Raw genomic sequence first — 8,675 nt, 5'->3', positions numbered from 1 at the left:
ACATTGTACACAGTAACAGCAATACTGTACAATGATCAACTGTAAATGACCTAACTATTTTCAGCAATACAAAGATCCAAGACAGTTTTGAAGGTGTTATGATGAAATAAACCCCCCTAAATCATTAGTATTTCTATATATTATCAACAAAACACAGTAGGAGATAGAAAGAGACTTTCCCTTTAAATAACTATAGACAATATAAAATGCTTGGGAGTCTACATGCCAAGAAAAACCCAGGAACTATATGAACACTTTTTATACAGATAAAGACAGATCTAAACAACTGGAGAAATAGTCACTGATCATGAGTAGGCTGAGCCAGTATAATAAAAATAACAATTCCATGTAAATTAATTTACTTATTCAGTGTCAAGGACATCAAGGGAATTAATGAAAAAAAAATGTGAATGAAGTGGCCTAGCAATACCACATTTCAAACTAAATTACAAAGCAGTAATCACCAAAATAATCTGTTACTGGTTAAGAAATAGAATGGTGGATCAGTGGAAGAGATTGGGTACACAATACAGTAATCTAGTGTCTGATAAACCCAAAGATCCAAGCTTTGGGGGCAAGAAGTCATTATTTGACAAAAATTGCTGGGATAACTGTAAAGAAGTTTGACAGAAACTAGGCAGAGACCAATATCTCACATTATATTCAAAGATAAGGTCAAAATGGGTACATGATTTAGACATAAATGGTGATATCATAAGCAAATTAGGGCAGCATAGAAAATTTTACCTGTTTTTTCTATGGATAAGAGAAGAGTTTATGACCAAACAAGAGATAAAAATAATCACAGGATATATGATGAATAATTTTGATCACATGAAATTAAAAAGTTTTTGCAAATACAAACCCGATGCAGCCAAAATTAGAAGAAAAACAGGAAACTGGGGGGAGAATCTTACAGCAAGTTTGTCTGATAAAGGCTTCATTTCTCAAATCTATAGGGAACTGAGCCAAGTTGATAAAAGTAAAAGCCATTCTCCAATAGACAAATGGTCAAAAGATATGAACAGGCAGTTTTCAGAAGAAGAAATCAAAGCTAACTATAGTCATGTTAAAAAATGTTCAAAATCACTATTTATTAAAGAAATACAAATTAAAACAACTCTGAAGTACCGCCTCACACCAATCAGATTGGCTAATATGATAGAAAAGGAAAATGACAAATGCTGGAGGGGACATGGAAAAAAAATGCACTGATGGTAGAGTTGTGAACCATTCTGGAGAATAATTTGGAAATACGTCCAAAGGGCCAGAAAATGGGGCATACCCTTTGACCCAACAATATTAGGTCTGCATCCTAAAGAGATCAAAGAAAAAAGGAAAATGGCCTACATGTGCAAAAATATGGAAACTTTTTCGGGGTGGCAAAGAATTTGAAATTGAGGGATGCTCATCAACTGGGGAATGGCTGAACAAGTTGTGGTACGTGATTGTGATGGAGTACTATTGTACTATAAGAATGATGAGCAGGGTGGTTTATAAAAATCTAGGAAGATGAACTCATGCAAAATGAAGTGACCAGAACCAGGAGAACATTGTACACAACAACAGTATATTTTAAGGATGATCAACTGTGAAAGACTTAGCTACTCTGATCGAGACAGTGATCCAAGACGATTCCAAAGGATCACTGATGAAAAATGCTATTCACCTCCAGAGAGAGAACTGATGAACTCTGAATGCAGATTGAAGCATACTTACTTTTAACTTTATGTTTGTTGTTTTATTTTGTTTGTGTTTTCTTTTGAAACATGGCTTATCTGGAAATATGTTTTGCATTATTTCACATGTACAACTGATATTATATTGCTTGTTTTCTCAATGGGTTAGGAAGGATATGGAGGGAGAGAATTTGGAACTCAAAAAAATTTTTTAAAGTTAAATAAATATTTTTTAAAAATGTTTAAAGAAGAGGGGAGAAGATGGAGCTCTCTGTGAATGTCCCTAATTTTTTTTTTTTTAGGCAATTGGGGTTAAGTGACTTGCCCAGGGTCACACGTCACACAGCTAGTAAGCGTCAAGTGTTTGGTCTGAGGCCAGATTTGAACTCAGGTCCTCCTGACTTTGGGGCCAGTGCTCTATCCACTGTGCCACCTAACTGCCCCTCCCTAATTATTTTGGTGAAGTATGAAACAGGATCCTCATCTGTAAAGGTATGGGGAGAAGTGTCATGTGATTCTTGAGGGGGGATAAAAAGATTTGTAATTGTCTCTGGAATGAGTAGAATAGTAAATCAGTGTAGTAAGGGCCAGGTTGAGATTATGTAACGAAAACTTCTTATGGAACCAGTCAGCATGGTTTCATGATTTTCTCTATCTCTTTTCCCTCCCTCTCACAGAATGCAAGCCCACTGTGATAAAGATTGTTTCACATTCTTTGTACTTGTACCCCCAGGTCCTAACATAGTGCCTGGAACATAGAAGCCTCTTAATAAATGCTTGTGGGTGGATGATTGGTTGATTGACCAATTCACATTTTCATACGCAATATGCTGGATTGAATTTTCCTGGTGAAGTATGAGGCAAAGTCCTCTAGGGAAAGGAGGGAGGAAGGGAAGGGTGGAGGTGGAATATTCATGGGAGATATCAGGGGTCTGACCCTTCTTGTGTTTTGCTATTATTTAGAGACAGTGAACAAGAGGAATCCAGCAGCAAGTGTGAGGATGTTTCTTGAAAGGAAATGAGGGTTAGAGGCTTATCCCCAAGAAATCAAGGGGAAGATCAGCAAATAAATGAAGCATGGGCAAAGATGATGTCTACTTATAAAAATAGAATGATTTTTTTAGACTTCTACTCAGCTGGCCGAGAAGCAGGCACACTCAGTCAGGGAGAAAATAAACCTTTAAAAAATTTAAAAAAATTTTTTTTACTGTTACCTTTTGTTTTTACATCACAATTGTTTATCCTTAACCCTCTCCCTACAATGAACCACTCCTTGTAAGAAAAGAAAACATTAAGGCAAAACCATGGAACATAGGGACTTGTGCTTCCCACCTCTTTGACAGGAGGAAGGCATTTTCTTATTACAATTCATAAGAAGCCACCTGCTTTTTAATGCTGTTGTCATTTACAGACAAGCAAAGCGGTATGTTGTAGTCGATTGGGAGCCAGTACTGGAGTTAGGAAAACCTGAGTTCAGGCTCCAACTCTTAACACCTATTGGTTGTATCATCTTGAACAAATCACTTAACCTCCCAATAAGTAAGCTTCAGGACAGTTGTGCTGGAAGGAATTCTCTACACCAGTGAAATCACAATCTAATCAAAACAAAATCATCTCCATTTTGTATGTGTTGTTCTCTTGCTTCCGCTTTATTCACCCTCAGGATCATAACTTTAAAGATGGAAATGACCCTAGAAGTCATCTTTCAAATGAGGACACAAAGACAGAGTATTTAAGTGACTTGCCTGAAGTCACGCAGGTAGTAAATAGCAGACCTAGGGGTCTGACCAGGTCTTCTCACTCCAAATTCAGTGCTCCTTCTACCAGCGTGGGCTAACAAGCATTTATTAAGAGGTTGCTATGTTCCAGGCATGCCTTAAGCTCTGAGGATACAAAGAGAGGTAAAGGAGAGTCCCTGCTCTCGAAGAACTCAGTTTAAACATGCAAACATGCAAGCACAAGGGGAGAGGGAACAGACATGCAAACACAAGGGACATACAGAATAAACTGGAGATAATCTACAGAAGGAATGCATGAGAATTAAAAGGAATTGGGAAAGGTTTCTTGTAAAAGGTGAATTTTAGCTAAGACTTGAAGGAAGCCCAGGAAGCCAAGATATGGTGATGATAAGGAAGGGCAATTCAGGAATGTGGAACAGTCAGTAAAATGGGTGGAGCTGGGAGATGGAGTCTCTTGGTGTGAGGAACATCAAGAAAATCAGTGACACCGGAATGCAAAGTACTTGGGGGTAAGGCTTAAGAAGACTGGAAATGGGGAAGGGTAGAGAAGGGCAGGTTAAAAGGACTTTGGATGCCAAACACATGATTTTATATTCGATCCTGTAGGTGATAGGGAGTAATAGGAGTTTATAGAATAGAGGAGTGTGACATAGTCATACCTGTGATTTAGGAAGATTAATTGGACAGCTGAGAGGAATGTGGACTATTTGTTGCTTGGCATTATGTGCATGTCTTCCCATATTTCCTTAAATTCCTCACAATCTTCATTTCCTATAGCACAGTAGTATTTCATTACATTCATGTACTATAGTTTGGTGAGTCATTCCCCAATTGATGGGCACCATTTTGTTTCCATTTCTTTTTGTTGTTGCTGTTAAGAAAGTAGATGTTGAAAAAGATTTTTACCCATACTTCTAATCCTTTTCTTTTCTTGGTGTTATGTACCTATTTTCTCTCCCATAATAAAATTCATAACAAAAGTTCCACCATTAACTAAGCCGTGTAAACTTGGGCAAGGCACTCTTTCATGTTTCATTTTTTTCAGATCTGAGATCGATCAATCATTAAACATTTACCAAGCACCTACTATGTGCCAGGCATTGTGCTAAGTGTTGAATAGATGATCATAAGAAGTCCCACTTACCCCAAAGTTGAGTATGAGAGATGGTGGAGATTGCCTTTTCCTACACTGACCATAAAATGATTAGGATATCCCCTAATTAACCATTTAATTGGGCAGGTAGGTCATTTAACAGTCTAAGAGAGTGGTATAGTGGAATAAACACTAGGCCAGAAATAAAAAGATTTGGCTTCTACTTTCAATTTTATTATTCAATTCAATTCAACAAACATATATTAAGGACCCATTAAGTGCAAGGCACATAAGGACAAAATATTATTAACTAGTTGTCCAGTTGTTAGCAAGTCACAAACTCTCAGCCTCAGTTTTATTCATCTATAGAAAAATAGGAATGCTAATACTTGACCTGCCTATCTGACTGGGCTTTCGAGACTATGGGAAGGTGTTTCAGATAAATATGAAGTACTATGCAAGCACGAGGCATTGTTGTATGAGAACAGAGAAACATTTTCACCCCCAGAGTGGCAAAATAAATTGTATCAAACAAAACATTTTCAATATACATATCACTAGCAGGAAATGAGGCAGGGGAGAGGGAACTGGGTGATTCAGTGAATATGGCGTGAGACTTGGAGATAGGAAAATCTGATTTCGAATCTTGCCTCAGACACAAATCACTTGACAATTATGTACCTCAGTTTCTTCATCTGCAAAATGGAGATAATAGCACCTACCTCACAGGGTTGTGGTGAGGATCAAATGAATTAACATATGCAAAGTGTTTTGCAAACCTTTAAGTGATATGTAAATACTAGCTTATAAATAATATTATTATTTGAAAATAAATGCAATGTAAATGTTAGTTTACTACTAACATTATTATTTGGACATCCAGATCCTAGCAATCATGCTGTTTGATTTTCTATTATAACAAAATATTTTCTGCTTTACGTATCCTTCTCCAACTGAGTGTGACTTTCTTCATCTTTAAATACTGGCATAGTTTTCTTCAGGTTTTCAGCATTAGGTTGGCAGTTTGCAAAATATATAGTCAGCAGGTGGCAGTAAAACCTCATTTAATAGAGTTGTGTGACATCTTGCTTGGTTCTGCTCATAATTCAATAATTCAACAAATATTTATTAAATGTCTATTGTGTTCTGGGTATTGTAATACATGCTGAGGGAGAGGGATTATAACATTTACATGATTTCTGCCCTCATGGAGCTTACTGTCTGGGGGAATTTTGTGACATAAACAATTACAGAACTTAAGAACAGGAAGGGACCTCAGCAGTCACCTAATTTAATTCATATCCAAAAAAGGAATCCCTATTAGAACATTCAGCCTCTGTGTGAAGACTTCCAATAAGGAGGAACTTGTTTAACTACTGAGGCTTTTCAACATCTCTAAGTATGACATGAAGCCTAAACTTGCCTCTCCTTTGTTCTTGGTCTTTCTGAGACCAAATGAAGTAGGTCCATTTCTTCTTTCAGATGACAGGCCTTAAAATTCTTTTTTTTTAAATTTTTATTGTTTTTTTTTTTTATTTTTTAGGCAATTGGGGTTAAGTGACTTGCCCAGGGTCACACAGCTAGTAAGTGTCAAGTGTCTGTGGCCGGATTTAAACTCAGGTCCTTCTGACTGCACGGCCAGAGCTCTATCCACTGCGCCACCTAGCTGCCCCGGCCTTAAAATTCTTCGGAACACCTATCGTATACTTTCCTGTCTCCCTCCTTACCATCCCCGCCACCCACCAAATCTCCTCTCATCTCTGAGCATACCCAGTTCTTTCAACCTTTCCTTATAGGAACACTCTTCAGCTTATCAATGGTTTTCTTAAAATATAGTGCATAGAACTGAATGTAACATGGTCTGACTAGAGAAGAGCATAGAGGAAATGTTACCTACTTATGCAGCTAGGTGATTCCGTGGATAGAGCACTGGAGTTCAGATCTGATCTCTGATTTTTACTAGCCAAATAACCCTAAGTAAGTCATTTTACCTATGTCTTCCTCAGTTTTCTCATCAGTAAAATAGGAATAATAATAGCACATAGCTCTCAAGGTTGTTTTAAGTATAAAATGTGCGAAAATTTGTAAAGCACTTTACATGTCATGTTGGACATGACTGAAATGACTGAACAACAACAAATATGTTAGCTACTATTATTATTATTGTACTCAATTTCAATATATTAAAACTATACTTGATATTGTGATGTGTCTGCGATCTCATCAATGTGGGTAATCCCTCTAAAGGTCAAGATGACAACTTATTCCTCCTTTTTCATCCTATGCAACTCTTGTTCATGTCTTCCCATAAGTACTCTGAAGGGGGACCACCCAAGAACTATGTGCCTTCCTTTAGCTCTCTTGATATTTCACTGCATACAGGTTATATTCCCTGCCCTCTCCTCCACACACATACCCAGAGAACCATACCTTCCAATAAAAAGTAAAAAAAAGGTGGGGGGTAGGGTTCAGTAAAAACCGATCAACATGTAAAAAAAGTTAGACATACAAGCAGCAATCCATACCCATAGCCTACCACCTGTGCAAAGAAGTGGATGATAAGTGCCTTTGCATGTCATTTCTTTGAGTTCAACTTTGGTCATTATAATTTTTTCAATTAGATTTTCTTTTTTTCAGTTAACAAAAATCTAGTTCTATCTCTCTGCTCACTACTGGAAAAAGAAAAACAGAATCCTTATAATAAATATGCACAGGTAGGCAAAATAAATTTCCCACACTGGCCATGTATTAAAAAAAATCTCACTCTGTATCTTGAATTTTGCTCATCATAATTTCACAGCAATTTTGATTGTTTCATTGCTGTTCTTTCCATTTACATTGTTGTGATCATTGTTTTCTTAGTTCAACTTTCCTCACCTTACATCATTTCGTATGTCTCTTCATGCTTCTCTGTATTTATCATGTTCAGTGTTTCTAATAGCAAATTAACATTTTATTACTTTCATGTACACTTTATTTAGCTGTTTTCCCATTCAATTGGTATTCACTTTGTTCTAGTTTTTGTTCATTTGTTTGTTTTTGGTTTTTTTGGTGAGGCAATTGGGGTTAACTGACTTGCCCAGAGTCACACAGCTACTGAGTGTTATGTGTCTGAGGTCGGATTTGAACTCAGGTCTCCTGACTCCAGGGCCGGTGCTCTATCCACTGTACCACCTAGCTGCCCCTCTAGTTTGTTTGTTTGTTTGTTTGTTTGTTTTAACAAGAAAAAAATCCTGCTATAAATATTTTGGTGCATATGGGATCTTTCTTTTTATCACTGATATCAATGGGGGTATATGCCTAGCACTGAACTGGGTCAAAGGATATAGATGTATTACTCATAATTCCATTTAGCATAATTCTAAATTGCTTTCCAGAATGGTCATTCCAATTCACAGCTCCACTAACATGATACTACAACCACTACAACATTGACTATTCCATATTGACTACATCCATTGACTATTCTATTTGCCATCTTTGTCTATATCCTGGATGCAAGGTAAAGCCTTAGGCTGCTTTGATTCACATTTCTTATTATTGGTGATTCGGAGCATTCTTATACATGGTTGTTAGTAGTTTGTAATTCTTTTGAGAACTATTTTTTTCATATTCTCTGATCACTTACCTTACTGGGGAATGGTATTTGGTTTTATATCTATATATCTATATAATACACACATATATATGTATATGTATATATATATAATACACACACACATATATGCACACATACACACATATATTATATATATATATCAGATATCAAATCCTTATCAGAGATATTTGATATGATTTTCCCCAGTTGACTACTTCTCTTCTTATCCTTGTAGTAAACTCACTTTCTAATGAGATATGTGTAAAGCTCTTTACAAACCTTAAAATTCCATATAAATGGAGCTATTATTATTATTGCTACTGAAAACATATTATTGAATGGGATATAAAGTCCCTTATAGCCTGAGAGGAGTCCTTGTCACCCCCCTTCCCAAATGCTGAGTCAAACAGTGAACAATTTAGCAAGTGACAAGAGAGAATGAGCAATCAGGAAACCTGGGTTATAGTCTTGACTTTTGACAATTACTAGTCATTAGCTTCTCTGAAACCCTATAAAATGGGCATAATAATACACATATTGTCAACATGGTATAAGTGTTATTAGAA

Source organism: Vombatus ursinus, unplaced genomic scaffold (assembly GCF_900497805.2).
Source record: "Vombatus ursinus unplaced genomic scaffold, bare-nosed wombat genome assembly UNPS02011431.1, whole genome shotgun sequence".
NCBI lineage: Eukaryota > Metazoa > Chordata > Mammalia > Diprotodontia > Vombatidae > Vombatus > Vombatus ursinus.
The sequence above is the reverse complement of the archived record's forward strand: the minus strand, read 5'-3'. Positions refer to the sequence as shown.